General features: G+C 41.1%; 1 pseudogene; it reads left to right on the forward strand.

Annotated features, from left to right (window-relative positions):
- Positions 1–13675: 13675 nt before the first annotated feature.
- On the forward strand, positions 13676–16747 carry LOC110495102 (annotated as a pseudogene).
- Positions 16748–18343: the final 1596 nt, after the last annotated feature.

The following is an 18343-nucleotide window of genomic DNA, read 5'->3' on the forward strand; positions in this document are numbered from 1 at the left end:
AATGACCATCAGCAATGGAGCACAATCTCAACAAGACAACTACATGGAAACAGTACAATATTTCCAGTGAATTCTCTACACTTTAAAATGTTTTCTGCAATTGTCTAAGGCATTGATGCCAAATGACCCTTACAGGGCATGCAATAAAGGTAGCTAATGCTCAGAGCTGAGCGTAACAGGACGCTGCAGTTTCATCCTACCTGTCTTTGCAGTCTGTAGTGAACAGTTCTCCGGAGTTGGGTTGATCCTACTGAGATCCTGCTGTATCTCTCTTCCTCCTCTCCGACTGTCCTCCCCTTTTATACACCTCTGACTTAATCCCCTCTGACCTTTGCACTGTCGCTCACGCACTCTGTCCCAGAGGTCAGAGTTAACCTCTGCAGGTAAACTGGAGGTAAACCCAGTGGCCAATGCATGACCGTGTGTACTGTGTATCCTACTGGGTGTTTACTGGCCACCAGCCCGTCCCATGCTGCTAGCTGGCCTGACATAACATCCAGAGCATGTAGCGAGTCCCAAATGGCACCCTATTCCTTACATAGCGCACTACTTTTGACCAGATCCCTATGGGTAATGAAAAGGGTGCCATTTTGGATGCAGTGTATGTGTATATCCACTGTGGGCTACGTGCCTGCAGAGTTAAGGCCCCGTAATAGGCTTACACATGGCACCGGCCACTTTGAGTATGTACAGCAGTGTATAATGTCTTGGCATGTGTAGGCTGTTGTGTAATTGAATGGATGAACACACATTGGTAACCCTGATGTAAAGTAAGCTTCAGGTTGGTATTTATAGGGAGAGAGGGACTGTTTTAGTAGGGGTAATTGTGTTAACTGGACTGGTTTAGTAGGGCTAATTGTGTTAACTGCAGAGATACTCAGAGAAGAGCTTGTGTGGTCTTATTAAGGCCCAGTTTAACTAAGTGTTTGCAACCAAAAAACAAAGCTAAAACAAACTTTAGGTAGGATTTACACTTGGGCTCCATTCAATCCGTCTCACTGAAGTGTTACCGATTGTGTGATAGAAATGTAAAAGTCATTTCCGATTGAGCTGACATATTCAGATTTTACTGTGAATGCAGTCCCCGCTAATTTCATTCGCGCTGTAATGTTGCACTGCCATGATACGGACTGAATAGAGCCATTCGTGTTTTATAATTTATTCCAACTTCATTTGACCTTTTTGTTTATTCCTCAATGTTGAATTCCCCTTTTGAAAAAAACTGGTTCAAACGCTAAGGAAATCTGGGTGTAAATATTTAAAATGATGGGCAACTCATACTAAGGATCTGTGTTTGCGTGAGCTTTACTGTGAATTGACCCGTGAATTGAACCTAACCCAGCTGCCCTGTGAACATAGTCCTTGTTCTATTATGTGTTTTGGACTCTCCGCTTTTTGGTGATTCATGCAAAAAATGTGTTTTTAAGCTCGAACAAATGTTTAGGACTGGTTTAAATGTGTCATGTGAGTATTATGGAGAGAATCTAACTGGGATAGTTGGTCATTTACATGGGTTAGCTAGAGCTGTTTGTCCCACCCACCACAATCCTGCTAATTTTCTAGCTAACATTTACACTCCCCTACGTATTCAAATTCAAATAATTTTTCATGGGAAACCTAAGTTGAAATTCAGAGGTTTTTGTTCAATGTTCCCACCATCTTCAGCTGAACTAATGGTTTCAGAGGGTGTCTTCTGAGGTTAAACAAAGAAATCATCCAATGTTATTTATTTCATTCTCTCTCTTAAATATACAATGCATTCAGAAAGTATTCAGACCCCTTCACTTTTTCCACATTTTGTTACTTTACAACCTTATTCTAAAATTGATTCAATTATTATTTTTCCTCATCAATCTACACACAGAAACCCAAAATGATGAAAGCAGGTTTTACCTTATTTACATGAGTATTCAGACCCTTTGCTATGAGACTCGAATTTGAGCTTGTGTGCATCCTGTTTCCATTGATCATCCTTGAGATGTTTATACAACTTGATTGGAGTCTACCTGTGATAAATTAAATTGATTGGACATGATTTGGAAAGGCACACACCTGTCTATATAAGGTCCCACAGTTGACATGCATGTCAGAGCAAAAACCAAGTCATGCCCATTAGGCCGAAGGAATTATCTGTTGAGCTCCGACGCAGGATTGATCTGGGGAAGGGTTCCAAAAAATGTCTGCCTCATTGAAGGTCCCCAAGAACAAAGTGGCTTCCATCATTCTTAAATGGAAGAAGTTTGGAACCACCAATACTTTTTCTAGCGCTGGCCACCTGGCCTAACTGAGAAATTGGGGGAGAAAGGCCTTAGTCGGGGAGGTGACCAAGAACCCAATGGTCACTCTGACAAAGCTCCAGAGTTTCTCTGTGGAGATGGAAGAACCTTCCAGAAGGACAACCATCTCTGCAGCACTCCACCAATCAGGCCTTTATGGTAGTGGCCAGATGGAAGCCACTCCTCAGTAAAATGCACATGACAGTCCGCTTGGATTTTGCCAAAAGGCCCCTAAAGGACTCTCAGGCCACGAGAAACAAGATTCTCTGGTCTGATGAAACTAAGATTGAACCCTTTGGACTGAATGCCAAGCATCACGTCTGGAGGAAAGCTGGCACCATCCCTACGGTGAAGCATGGTGGTGGAAGCATCATGCTGTGCAGGTGTTTTTCAGCAGCAGGGACTAGGAGACTAGTCAGGATCAAGGGAAAGATGAATGGAGCAAAGTACAGAGAGATCCTTGATGAAAACCTGATCCAGAGTGCTCAGGACCTCCGACTGGGGCAAAGGTTCACCTTCCAACAGGACAACGACCTTAAGAACACAACCAAGACAACACAGGAGTGGCTTCAGGACAAGTCTCTGAATGTCCTTGAGTGGCCCAGCCAGAGCCCGGACTTGAACCTGATGGAACATCTCTGGAGAGACCTGTAAATGGCTGTGCAGGTGTGCCAAGCTTGTTGCATCATACCCAAGAAGACTTGAGGCTGTATTTTCTGCTGAAGGTGCTTCCACAAAGTCCTGAATAAAGGATCTGAATACTTATGAAATGTGATATTTTGTTTGTTATTATGGGGTATTGTTTGTAGATTGATGAAAAAAAACCAATTGAATCAATTTTAGAATAAGGCTGTAACGTAACAAAATATGGAAAAAGTTGAGGGGTCTGAATACTTTCCGAATGCTCTGTATATGTGTTAGACAACCAACTTTGTGGTCAGTTTGTTTATGGCCTTTACTTGTTCTTGCCGTCGTTGTTGTAATGCAATTTAACAAAACATATACATTCTCAGCAACCTGCCCATAGCAACTCAATGGAATTTATTAATTGAAGGGTGTCTTCAAATGTCTTACATAATATTGTCTGCACAATCTCCATGTAGACTGATGCCTTTGTTGTGGAAATCAATGACTCCCTGGTTCTCGGGACTAGCTTTACAGATGTAGGATCTTAATTAGAACTTTCCTGCAATGTAGGGAATAAATACAAAAGAATCCACTGACATTTCAGACTTGATTTTCCCTTTTGAAAATTCCATCAACTCATACAAACATGTCCATAAATTATAATCCACATAATAATTCACATTTCCTGTTGCTGCAGGATTGTTTTCCTGCTGTAGCAAACTGGCTCAAATTAAGGTCCTACATCTGTAATGAACACGAGGGGAGACAGAGAGCTGGTTTCAAACTCGGGGCGCAATGGACCACAGGAGGAGGCAGGTAGCTGGGTCCAGGGGCAGGCAGAAGGTCATACACAGGGGGTCCAAAAGGGCAACAGTACAGGCAGGGAAAATGATAGTAATGTAGTCCGGGAGATCAGGAAATAGGTAGATAACAGGAAATCAGGCAGGGAATAGGCAAAAATCACAGGCAACAGCGCTCCAAAAGACATGTGTCACAAAACCAACAATACCTCACAGTGATGGGGTGCAAAGAACTGAACTAAATAGTGTGTGATAATGACATACAGGTGTGTGAACAGGTGATTAGAATTCAGGTGATTGGGATCTAGAGAGTGAGCTGCATTCAGGAGATCTAGGTGTTTGACAGTGAGCCGGAAAATGGTCTGGAAAGTAAGCTGTGTTCAGGGAATCTACGTGTTTGAGGGTGTGAGTTGGAAGCAGACTTTACAACTTCAAGTTTTAATGTTACAAGTACATTGAAATGTCTTTCTTGCAAACTCAAAGCCCAACAATGCAATAATTAATAACAATGTATTACAAAAAAATTATAGTAATAAGAAATATGAAAAACACTAAGTAAGCACTCCATCACTCCCCTTCTTGGTCAAATAGCCCTTACACAGCCTGGAGGTGTGTTGGGCCATTGTCCTGTTGAAAAACAAATGATAGTCCCACTAAGCCCAAACCAGATGGGATGGCGTATCACTGCCGAATGCTGTGGTAGCAATGCTGGTTAAGTGTGCCTTGAATTCTAAATAAACCACACATACGGAAATCATCCATTCACCTACACTGTGTCTCACAAAGACGCAGCGGTTGGAACCAAAAATCGCAAATTTGGACTCATCAGACCAATGGACAGATTTCCACCGGTCTAATGTCCATTGCTCGTGTTTCTTGGCCCAAGCAAGTCTCTTCTTCTTATTGATGTCCTTCAGTAGTGATTTCTTTGCAGCAATTTGACCATGAAGGCCTGATTCACACAGTCTCCTCTGAACAGTTGATGTTGAGATGTGTCTGTTACTTGAACTCTGTGAAGCATTTATTTGGGCTGCAATTTCTGAGCCTGGGAACTCTAATGAACTTATTCTCTGCAGCAGAGGTAACTCTGGGTCTTCCTTTCCTGTGGCGGTCCTCATGAGAGCCAGTTTCATCATTGCGCTTGATGGTTTTTGTGACTGCACTTGAAGAAACTTTCAGTTCTTGAAATGTTCCGCATTGACTGATCTTCGTATCTTAAAGTAATGATGGATTGTCTTTCTCTTCGCTTATTTGAGCTGTTCATAATATGGACTTGGTATTTTACCAAATAGGGCTATCTTCTGTATACCACCTCTACCTTATCACAACACAACTGATTGGCGCAAACGCATTAAGAAGGAAATCAATTCCACATATTAACTTTTAACAAGACACACCTGTTAATTGAAATGTATTCCATGTGACTACCTCATGAAGCTAGTTGAGAGAATGTCAAGAGTGTGCAAAGCTGTCATTAAGGCAAAGGGTGGCCACTTTGAAGAAACTCAAATATAAAATATATATATAACACTTGTTTGGTTACTACATGATTCCATATTTGCTATTTCATAGTTTTGATGTCTTCACTATTATTCTACAATGTAGAAAATAGTACAAATAAAGAAAAACCCTTTAATGAGTAGGTGTGTCCAAACTTTTAACTGGTACTGTATATTCAGCAAATATTTAGAACTCAATTCCAATACCATATTTACACATACAGGGATACTGGAGTGATGGAGGTAGGCAACAGGATATTAGATTAACAGAGTAGCAGCAGCTTGTATGTGAGTGGGTGTATTAGTGTGTAGAGACAGTATAAATGTATGTGCATATTATGTTTGAGTGAGCGTTTGTGTGTGTGTTGGAGTGACAGTGTGTGCGAGTGTGTAGGGCCCTGAGAGTGTGCATAGAGACAGTGCAAATACTGAAATAAAAGGTCAATAAAGACACAAGGTCAACTCTGTCAAGGTAAACATCTGTACCACATGGGCGTGGAGTGAGTCTGCCAACACCAATGGTGTTCAGTACAGAAGTCCTCCAGCACCAGTGGGTTAAATGTTATATAACTTCTGTTTAGGCAGAACGTTTAGACAGATTTAACTCTTGCCCTAACGTGGCCTTATTCCCTGCTCCTCCCTCTTTCGTAATCCTGAGCCAAGATTGGCTGCCTCCATTTGATATCCCCCTTTCCTTTGTCTTTCTTCTGGTAGGCTCTGCTTGAGTCCCAAATGGCACCCTATTCCCTACGTAGTGCCTTCCCTTTGAATAGAATCCGGTGGTCTGATCAAAAGTACTGCACTATGTAGGGAATAGGGTAGCATTTGGGACGTAAATTTGTCTTCGCCTGTTAATAACTCAGAAGACGGTGAGGCTTTGTAATCTACAGATCAGCTTTTACCTCAAACAAACTGTGATGACTTCAGAGACAACACCAGGGAAATGCAGTAATGACAGTAAATTGAGTTTAAAAATCTATTTATACAAGTTACTGAGTGTAAAATTAACCTTCATCATGAATGAATTTACATCATCAATGAATAAGATACATGGAAGTTTTGTTGTTGTTGTATTGTACACTCATTGTAAATTCTAATAATAACAGTAATAATAATAATGATTGATCGCGTTTATATAGCGCCTTGGATCCACCGACAGTAGATGCTCACTCCTCAAAGCGCTGTACATAGCAAGGGGGGAAACTCACCTCTTCCACCACCAATGTGTAGCACCCACTTGGGTGATGGACGGCAACTATTTTGTGCCAGAACACTCAACACACATCACCTATCATGGTGGAGAGGTGAGGAGTGATATATGCCAATTGGGAATCAGGGGGATGATTAGGTGGTCATGATAGAAAGGTGCCAGGTTGGGAATTTGGCCAGGGTACCGCACTGGGGTTAACACCCCTACTCCTACGATAAGTGCAATGGTATTTTTAATGACCACAGACAGTCAGGACACCCAATTAATGTCCCATCCGAAAGACGGCACCCTACTCAGGACAATGTCCCCTTCACAGCCCTGGGGCATTGGAATCTCCTAAGACCAGAGGGAAGAGGTCCCCTACTGGCCCTCCAACACCACTTCCATCGGCATCTGGTCTCCCATCAAGGGACTGACCAGGGTCCGGTTTCCCAAAAGTAATTTGTCTCAATATATTTCAGGATTTTTTTATTTTACCTTTATTTAACTAGGCAAGAACAAATTCTTATTTACAATAACGGCCTACACTGCCCAAACCCAGACAGCACTGAACCAATTGTGCGCCACCCCATGAGACTCCCAATCAGGGCCGGTTGTGATACAGCCTGGATTTGAACCAGGGTGTCTGTAGTGACGCCTCTAGCACTGAGATGCAGTGCCTTAGACCGCTGCACCACTCGTGTAGCCTAACATGAGCACAATGATGTCCCAAATCTTGATTTAGTGCATTATTATAGGGTAAGTCTTAGAATAAGTCCCCTCAATCTTTGCAGCCATAGGTGGTAATACTGTGTCTTTCTAGGAGCTGATCCATTGTCAGTATTGTGGAATAATTCTAATGTTAAGGGTGCAATATGCAAAAATTGCTCCGCCATTTCCTGGTTGCTAAAATTCTAATAGTTCGCCTAATTTCATTTTAACTGACAAAAGAAACAGTCGTTGTGTAGAGAATCATTGTACCATCTAAACCGCTGTGAAATACCTTTTCCATAACCAAAATATTGTATTTTCAGCTGTTTGAAGCAGGTGAACAAAGCCGAAGGTAATAGACACAAAAACTAAACTTAAGAATGGGAAGCATAGAAATAGCGCACATAGAACATATTTACCGATTTCTAAAAAGTTACATATTGCAGCTTTAAGGTAAGATTTGAATGGAGAAAGCTATCCTATCAGTATCGACACATGACTCATTGACACGCTTATCGAACGCTCTCTCTACGTGGTGTTTTGGGAAATGTATGTTACATCTTCGGCCATTGCAAGCCTAAATTCCAACGCTATTGGGAAATCGGGCCCTGAACTGACCCTGCTTAGCTTCAGAGGCAAGCCAGCAGTGGGATGCAGGGTATTATGCTGCTTGTACTTTACACATATGGCTAATAAATGATTGTGACGTAACTATGTTTGTTAAATTTGTATCCCCATGTCATAGTGTTAAAGGCAGACGTGTCACAGCTAACATCCTGCAATTCTACACATTTTTCCATGAAGTAGAGATGAAAATGTTGCATTCTTAAAGTAAATGAAAGCTAAAATATAGCTGTGTCGACTGTGATAAAGGCACTGGATTATGAACTGTCTTGTTTGCAGTGGCATGGTGCTTACTGCCATAGAAGCACAGTGACATATGCCTCAATGCGGTCATATTCGTGGCTTATTGGGGGTGTGGCTTTAAGTTAGTTATTTTTGGCCACCCATCCCATGAGAGTGAATGCCATTCCAGTAAATATGAATGTCATTCCAGTGCACTGCTTGCTTTCAATTCTATCTTCCATGTTAAGGATAAAAATACAAATAATCAGTCCCGTTTGGAACTGACATGTAGAGAGCTTAAAACATATAAATACGCGGTGGATGTGCCATCACCATCACCTCACGTTATACCTGGTTGTTGTCAGGTGTGTTTACCCATCACCATCACCTCACGTTATACCTGGTTGTTGTCAGGTGTGTTTACCCATCACCATCATCTCACGTTATACCTGGTTGTTGTCAGGTGTGTTTACCCATCACCATCATCTCACGTTATACCTGGTTGTTGTCAGGTGTGTTTACCCATCACCATCATCTCACGTTATACCTGGTTGTTGTCAGGTGTGTTTACCCATCACCATCACCTCACGTTATACCTGGCTGTTGTCAGGTGTGTTTACCCATCACCATCACCTCACGTTATACCTGGTTGTTGTCAGGTGTGTTTACCCATCATCACCTTCTGGATTCATCTCTGCCTGTTGAGATGCTTAACCTACCTTGGGACTGAACACCCGAGCTTGTGTGTAGTATTAACTCTCTCAGAGTATCAGTGATAAAGCCATATTAATACTCTCACGTGTGCCTCTTTCATCACCCATCCATCCACCCATCCATCTATCTGTCCAGTCATCATCTCTTTCTCAGATTCCAGGTGTTTATAAATTAAAAACTCAGTCACCATGAATCATCTTTCACTTTTCTCATCCTTCTCTCTTTCTCTCTCAGACAAGAACATCAGAAGATGCACGAATTTGAACATTCATTTGTCTGTCTTCCCTCCACTCCAACTCTCTCGTTTTCCTCTTCTCATTCCAAATGTTTTTGGCAGTATTTCAGTGTTAAGATTTTACAACATGTTTTAAAACACCCGGGCCAGTTTACAGCAAAGGCCTTACATGTAATCAGTCTCTTTAACCTTTATAAGATATTGGTTCCCATTTGGGACTCTACCCTCCCACGTTCAGATGGAACGGTGGCGCATGGAACGCAAAAATATTCTTAGAAATATTTAACCTCCACACATTAACAAGTCCAATAGCTCAAATGAAAGATAAACACCTTGTTCATCTAGCCAGCAAGTCAGATTTCTAAAATGTTTTACGGCGAAAACATAGCACATATATATGTCAAACCACCACCAGACACAGCTCATTTGAATAGCCAAAACAAGCAATCAACAAACGCAGGATTAAAAAATAAATAATTCACTAACCTTTTGAAAATCTTCATCAGATGACAGTAATAGGACATGTTACACAGTACATTTTTTTTTTCAATAATATGCCATTTATATCCATAAATGTCCATTTACAGTGAGTTCATGTTCAGAAATTACTCAAAAATGTCCGCAGGAAATCTAGGTAGCGCGGCAAGATAACGTAAATAGACATCATAAACTATGACTAAATACACGTGTTCTACATATAGTTAGAAAGATACACTGCTTCTTTATGCAATCACTTTGTTACAATTCTTTTTAACGTTACAGAAATCGCACACTATTCAATATTCTGAGACGGCGCTCAGATACAAGCTACATTTCTCGGTAATGTTGGAGTCAACAGAAACACAGATTTCAGCATAAATATTCCCTTACCTTCGATGGTCTTCGTTCAGAATGTTCTGGAAGGCTTCATACTTACCCAATACATTGTTTGGTTTCAAGTCTTGCGTCTTTGTATTAGCTACTGCTAATAACATCAGCTGAAATGCACCCAAAATGTCCTCTGGTCCGGAAAAGTTGCGCATCAAAACTTCAAAATTACATATTATATGTCGACTAAACAGGTCAAACTAAGTGCAGAAGCAAGCTTTATGATGTTTTAAACACACAAAACAAATTTCAATTCAATCGGTCATCGTCTGTCCTTCTCTTGAGTGCTGGAACAAAGGAATGGCTGGGACCAATTCGCGCCACAACGCACAACATATTTTCTCATGGCACGCACTAATTTCACTCCCATAGGGCCAATTCTCGCGGGATTTGAACGATTAAAAGCTCTACTGAATGAGGACATCTAGTGGAAGACATAGAAAGTCTCCCCAGAATCATAACTGGTTGGGAAGGGTGGGGGCGATGACGTCAAAGTTGCTCCAACTTTCATGACCACAAAAACTAGTTTGGAAGAATGCCTGCCCTGTGAATTCTGCTATACTTACAAACATAATTCCAACGGTTTTAGAAGCTTTAGAGTGTTTTCTATCCAATAATAATTATTATATGCATATATTAGCAATTTTTGACAGATTTTTTTTCCAGTTTACTAGGGGTACCCAATTCCTCCAAAGGGGGCATAAGTCTGCCATATCCTTAACAGGTTTTAACAAAGCATTTGTTTCCAAAAGCTAGAGATTACTCTGGGACTGTAGTGGAAGGAAACCTTTTGATTCACTAGACTGTGAAATAACATCAGAGGCTAAAGGAGGAGTGAACAAGTGGGAATAAGAGAGGAGGAGATCAGCCAAGTGGAGTAGAGTTTCTCAGAAACATGGAACAATGAGTGTGTTAACTCTGAGCAAAACCTTGATGAATTGGAGTTCGAGGTCACAACAGTTGGGGGAAGGATATCATGCACCTATGGATATATAGATACATAACATATAGATACTGTGCATACATATGAGATCATGTAGCTACGGATACATAGATACATATAGATACTGTGCATACATATGAGATCATGCAGCTATGGATACATAGATACATATAGATACTGTGCATACATATGAGATCATGCAGCTATAGATACTGTACATACATGTGAGCTCATACAGAGATATGCCAAAGAGAGTGGAGAATGTCTGAGTGGAGTAGAGACACAACATACGTTTTGAGGCTCTCATGAGTTTAGCTCTTAAGAAGCCTTACTGGCTTAATATGGCGCTGTCACTAATACTCTGTTAATAATATACACGTACAGTAGATTCACATGTATTTCTTTTTTAATTTAACTAGGCAAGTCAGTTAAGAACAAATTCTTATTTACGGCCTACACCGGCCAAACCCTAACCCGGATAACGGTGGGCCAATTGTACACCGCCCTATGGGACAGCCAGTTGTGATACAGCCTGGAGTCGAACCAGGGTCTTTAGTGATGCCTCTAGCACTGAGATGCAGTGCCTTAGACCGCTGCGCCACTCGGGAGCCCCATGCGTACATTGCAGACATTGAGGTGGTTAGAAAGAGACAAAAGGTAAATGGAGACTTAGAACACTGCTATCTATGCTCTCATGAGGTTTTTATTGGCGACGTTTCAGCCCTTATTCACCAGGTTACTTATTATCTGATATTAAATACTTGTTCATAAACATGGGATATGTGTATGTAACTTTCTCCTGTATTGATTGGAGAGAGGATGGGGAAAAAAAGTGCCTGCTTGAGACCCGATATGAGATATAACTAGAGCATGTTGAGGGATCTTTTAAATTCACAAGTTCACATCGCCAAAGAGAGCTAAGCCAACATTGACACATATCACGATACTTAACATCATCAACTTTCATCATTCAGTTGACATTGCAAGGTATTGCACAACCAACAGATTATACCTACATGTTTACTATACTGTAGTGTAGATACAGGAAGTTACAGTATGTAAGACGGACATGAAGCACTTGGAATGTGGCAAGCAACACACGCTACAGTCGTGGATAATATGAAATGAACTCCCATTTTTATTTTCAGGAACAACAATGACCATAGAGACTTGATGTTGAGTTTGTTTTCTTTTTGTTTAACACTTTTTTGGTTACTACATGATTCCATAAGTGTTATTTCATAGTTTTGATGCCTTCACTATTATTCTACAATGTAGAAAATAGTAAAATAAAAAATAAAAAAAGTCCTTGAATGAGTAGGTGTATCTAAACTTTTGACTGGTACGCTATATGTAGATATATTTGTTTTTCCAATTTTTTTTAGAGTACATGTTAATTATGCAGTTAAATTGTTTTACAATATTATAAACAAGTAAAAATATGATAAAATCATATCTAGTTGTGAGCACTCTACAGGGTCACTTAGGTTATTGCTGATAGGGATGTCCCACAACTCATCACTAAGGAGGATTGGTCCTTGCTATTCGGGATCTTCCGTATATCCCTACCACACAGAAGTTGACATACAAAATGGTTAAGGCTATGGTTATGGTTAAGGAAAGTTGTGGTTAAGGTTAGGGTTTAGGGTAGGGATGTCCCAGGGACCCTGGGTTACGCTGGGTTACGCTAACCAAGGAGGATTGCCCTCGCTATGACAAGTCTTAAGCTGGTTACAAGCTGTTTATGAATCATCTAGCAGGACTGTGACACAGGTGACTCTGGTATTAGAGGGCAATATTTTCAAATGTGGGAACTGCTTTCATTTTAATGGAATAATCTCCTCAAAAAACGGAATGTTGGTATTTTTTTCATTAGTCCCAAAAGGCTTTGAATGTCAGCGATCACATTTTCAAGACATAGGACTTTCAAAAAGATAATTGTAACTTGCCACATCATCATGAGGATGTGTTATGCAAGTTAGTTCAACAGTGGACTAATGTGAAAACTACCAAAAGATCATTTCTGAATGGAGTATTCCTTTAAGCCGCTCGTTGGTTCATTTTTAAATGGCACATAGTGTACTGTACTTTGGGTAGTTTGCGTACTCAGACTCTATAATACAGAAAATCTATACACCTTAAACAAATTCTCAAATTTTCAGCACACATTTCCTCTCAAATTGCTTTTAATTGAAACTTTATTTGAAATAAATCAATCATACTACACATTCAACAATCTAAAATACTTCTCCTGCTTCATCAATACATCTTCCAAAGATAAACATGTTACAAAATGTTTGGTTTGTTGCGTGTCCATTGGATACTAAAATAGCTGGTTGGCTTATTCTCTAGGGTCAGTCAGACCAAACAGCTAGCTGCCTGTTGCGTGCCACCACTATGGCCAGACCAGTGTCATCGGTGGGTATACACACCCTGCTGATTCAGAGTGCAGTGTGGCCAAGTCACCACAGGAGGGAGGGCCACATCCAACCCTGCATTAGATTGAACGGCATGCACTCATGCATACAAATCGAATTCCTATAAAGTGGCATTGCTCTGTCAGAAAAATAATGCTGTCATTTAGGTGAACAGCAGGACATTACAGAATTAGTAGGGAAAAATGGATAATGAAAATATATGCCCACTTCAAATTGACTAGACCATTTAGATACTACAGATATTTATGTACCGAACAATCTGGATCATACTAGAGATATACATCCTTGTTGAGTGAGGTGTCTGTATGGGCTGAAAATATGTGTCAGATTTGACTGCTTGGGATTTTTTCATATTGAGATTCTGAAGTAAAAAAACAAAAACATTTTGCATGTGTATCCTCAGGTTAGAAGGTACATTCTTAGTCATACGCGCCCACCCACCCACCCAGCCACACTCATGAACTGATACGGTAACAACACTCGCTGAACTTAACCTATCAATAACACCTGTCAGCTTCTCATACAGGCACCTCAACCGTCCGGCATAGAATCAAAAACGGACAAACTTTTCTGAGGCCCTTTGTTGTCTACAGCCTGCCGATAAAGTTATGGCACCGCTGCTCTCTCTGATTCTCTCCCTCCTGGCTGCCTCAGTCATAGCTGAAGGTGAGAATCTCTTTGCCTTTGGTCACGTACATGTTTTTAGATTTCCTAGACGTCTTTTTAGTCTTTATTTCCTGTTTTCTTTTCTTTAAAGTCCTTCCTGAATGGTGTGATATTCTCTTCTATCTTTTTGACCTCTATGTTACGATATGCACACCAGTATACCCCTTAGAATATATATGCCCAATACATTGCTTCATTCTAAATGGTATGCTGAAATTGACATTGGGATTGAGCCTATGACTGGTTTCCTGAGAGCCATTCTACAGATTGATGGATTTTTCCTCTCCATGTTTCCAAAGAGATGGAATGGTGGTAGGTAGTTGGGTTAGGGCTTGTCCAACTAATTCCATCATTCCCCCCCCCCCCCCCCCCCCCCCACCGTTCTCTCTCTCTCCCTACAGACAACGCCCTCCCAACCCTGAGTGATGTCACTGCAGCCGAGGCCTTCATCGAAGCCTCTGAGGTGGTCGTCATCGGGTTCTTTGAGGTCAGACAGGAAACAAGCGTGGGAAGGGCAGGATGGGAGGGGAGGGAGGGAAATGTAACGCAGATTTTTAGCATCGTTGGCTAGACGCTACACCACTAACGTGCAGCCGGATGGGGCCAGCCAGATATAAACCATAACTCAGATTTGAGTCGAGAAAAAAAAAACATGCATTCCTTCCTGTGCACTGTTGACTGTTCGTAGCTACAGTCCCAGCTGCTGTCAGGTTTGGCGAGAAACTATTTCTTGTGGCTGGCCACACACTTGGCACATGAAGTGACTAGCTGGCGCTGCCTTGAGGATAGTAGGCGGACGTCCCAGAGTGTCAAGTGGCGGCCCGAGCCCTTTGGCCAAACTCGGGGGACGATCGCTGTCATGCGGGGGACGATGGCTGGCTGGCGGACGGCAGGCCGCTGGACAAGGAAATGAGGATGCATCTGAGGAATTGGCACAGAGGAGGTCGCTGTAAACAAGTGTAAACAGAGCGTGGGTGAAGGGTGGAGAGAAGGAGTGGTGCAGAGAGAAAGGAGTGGAGGAGAAAGAGAGAGAGATAGAGAGAAAGGAGTGGAGGAGAGAGAGAAGATGGAGGAGAGAGATGGAAAGAGAGAGAGAGAGAGAGAGAGAGAGAGAGAGAGAGAGAGAGAGAGAGCGAGAGAGAGAGAGAGTAAATGGTGGACTGCCATGTACCTGCTGGGGACCAAAATATTATTTCAAGACATTCTTTGAGGATGATTGTATAACAAATACAAGGGACCAAAATATTATTCACTGAAATTCACATGGGCTAAGTGGCAATTTGAATCTCAAAAACAGACTTCAATGGTATATCACTGTAGTGAGTGTTAACAGACTCAAACATTCTCTCTCCCTCTCTGTCTGCCCCCTCTCTCTGCCCCCCGTCTCTCTCTCTCTCTCTCTTTCTCTGTCTCTCTCTCTCTCTCTTTCTCGCAATCTCGCAATCTCTTTCCCTCTCTCTCTCAGACTCCCTCAGATGAGACTTTTGGCTACAAGGAGTTTGTGGAGGCAGCTAAGTCTGTGAAGCATATCCCTGTGGCTCTGTGCAGCGATAAGGAGGCATGGGCCAAACTCAGCATCGTGTCTGACACTGTCACCATCTTCAGAAAAGTAAACTACTACACCACACCTTTCACTTTGTCCATCAGAAATCACCTGCTTGACTCCCGTTACAACTACAAATTTACAAGAAAATATCAACTGAAAAATGTGATTTATGTGTGTGTGTTCAGGCAGATAACCACCAAGACAACCTTCAGCTCTCTGAGACCAAGAAAGTGGAGGCGGACGGCCTTGCTCGCTTTATCACCATGAACGAGCTTCGCTACATCACCGAGTACAACCAAGTGGTAGTCACTGACCACAGCACTGTTCATCTACACCTTACACACTACTCTATACAACAGCACCTATTAACAGTTATACCAGCCTGGTTATGATTACATCTTGCCAGCACATCTTTGTATTATTAGCCTGTCATGTTCAGTCATATAACCAGACTATACCTACAGACAGTTAATGTACTGGCACATATCTATTGATATCTATTTCCTATAGCTCTCTCACTCTCCTCTCCTCTCAGACAGCAGTGGGTCTGTTCCAGTCTGAGGTGAAGGCACACCTCCTGCTCTTCATCAACAGGGGGAGTGGTGACTATAAAGTGCTCAAGGACCGACTAGGAGCTCTGGCCCCAGAATTTGTTGGGAAGGTGAGAGCAGGCAAGCAGCAACTGGACCTGAAAAGAGCGACTCAACAAAACCTCTGTTATATCGGCCATTTGATTCAAATCTTGAGATAATGTCCCTAATCCACTATTTGGAATTGGCTCTTTTGAATCAACTCTTTCATTGAATCTTGAATTTAATTTGCAAATTGGATCAATGGAGTCCGATGTTTTGAGTCCCAGAATCTCAATGTACTGTATATTATATATAGTGCACTACTTTTGACATTGGTCTCGTCCAATAAAATCACAGATTTTAGTTTTAGTTTCTGTTGCCAAACGTATTTGCTACAGTGTGCTCTACTGAACATTACCCTGATTTCTTTGTCACAGTTCCTGTTTGTGCTGGTACACGGGGTGAAGTCCAATGAGAAATCTCTGGGCTACCTCAGCCTGACTTCACGTGACCTTTGGGCATTTATGACGGAGACTCAGATATGAAGTGGCTCATGCCCGAGGGAGAGATCTCCAACGAGCGTGTGCGGGAATTCTGCCAGTCATTCATACAAGGCGATCTCAAGGTCAGAGGTCAAAACAGACCTGAGTTCAACTAGTATTGGTTCTCTTTCAAATGCCTTTGAAGGTTGCTTGAGCCAGCCTGGAGTGCCAGATTGACAGGGTTTGCACTTTTTGGACTATTCTATTGGTTCCATTCTGCCAGGCAAGCTCAATTAAGAGCAGGTAAATAAGTATTGGAAAGAAAACAAATACTATTTGAACCCACCTGGCCAGGTCGCAATTGTAAATGAGAACTTGTTCTCAACTTGCCTACCTGGTTAAATAAAGGTAAAATAAAATAAATAAATAAAATATCTATGGCGCAGTATACGTTTCAGTGGCTTTGATAATATGTAGAAAGCAGCAATAAATTATACTGTGTGGCCTCCATTTAATGTATCTATATTGCTTCTCAAAAACATTTAACATCTTTTTAGGAGGTGAAGCAGGCAGGAGAAACTCATCCTAAAATTGAGTTGTAAAATAAACAAATAAATGAATGTAAATAATTAGCTTTGTGACAATTGTTATGTCTGTTTTAGAGTCCGTATTGTTTTCTGCCTGAATCTGTAGGCTGTGTGTGTGCGCTCTGGCGGGCACGGTGTGTCTTTATGAGAGGGAAAGTCTGCCATCTGTGAGTTGACCACAGCTCAGTGGCTACTCACCACTGAGATTTTAGCCTAGTTTGTCAGCATTGGCACTGATCTGATGGTTACAATCACAACTGACTGACCTCAGTAGACTAATAGGGCCTGGAGGGTCTAACAGAGAAAGAAGATTTGGAATCTGTCTTCAGAAAAAATAACAGTTGAAGATTTCAAATGCAATCACAAAGAAACAATACAATGCAAAATATTACAATACATTTGTGTATTTTCATGCAAATGCTATATTTAAGTGCAGACCTGTGTTCAAAAACGTGTACAGTATATTTTTAGTGTCTGGTATATATAAAAAACTTTTTCAAATACACAACCCAAAACAATAACTTTTATTTTTGTATTTGAATGGTTATTTGTAAAAACCAAAGAGTCTGCCAAATTGTATTATTTGACAGTATTTTCAAATTCTTATGTAAATTCATGAGAGTGTATTTGAGTTTTTCAAAAAGTTTAAGTGTATTTCCAAGTACATACAAAAATTAAACTACTTATCTTTTCAAATAAAAGATCAGAATACTTACTTCGAATGTATGAGCAATTCATTTAAATATTAAAAAGTATGTGAACCGTTTGGAATAACCTGGATTTCTGCATAAATTGGTCATACACTTTGATCTGATCTTCATCTAAGTCACAACAACAGACAAACAAAGTCTGTTTAAACTAACAACACAAACAATTCTATGTTTTCATGTCTTTATTGAACTCACCATGTAAACATTCACAGTGCAGGGTGGGAAAAGTATGTGAAACTTTGGATTCAATAACTGGTTGACCCTCCTTTGGCAGCAATAAACTCAACCAAACATTGTCTGTAGTTGCGGATCAGACCTGCACAGTGGTCTGGAGGAATTTTCCACCATTAATCTTTACAAAACTATTTCAGTTCAGCAATATTCTTAGGATGTCTGGTGTGAACTGCTCTCGAGGTCATGCCACAGCATCTAAATCGGGTTGAGGTCAGGACTCTGACTGGGCCTCTCCAGAAGGCATGTTTTCTTTTGTTGAAGCCATTCTCTTGTTGATTTACTTGTGTTTTGGGTCATTGTCCTGTTCTCAACTTCTGTTGAGCTTAAATTCGAGGACAGATAGCCTTACATTCTTCTGCAAAATGTATTGATAACCTTGGGAATTAATTTTTCTGTCGATG

This window comes from Oncorhynchus mykiss, chromosome 17, assembly GCF_013265735.2.
Source record: "Oncorhynchus mykiss isolate Arlee chromosome 17, USDA_OmykA_1.1, whole genome shotgun sequence".
Taxonomy (NCBI): Eukaryota; Metazoa; Chordata; class Actinopteri; order Salmoniformes; family Salmonidae; genus Oncorhynchus; species Oncorhynchus mykiss.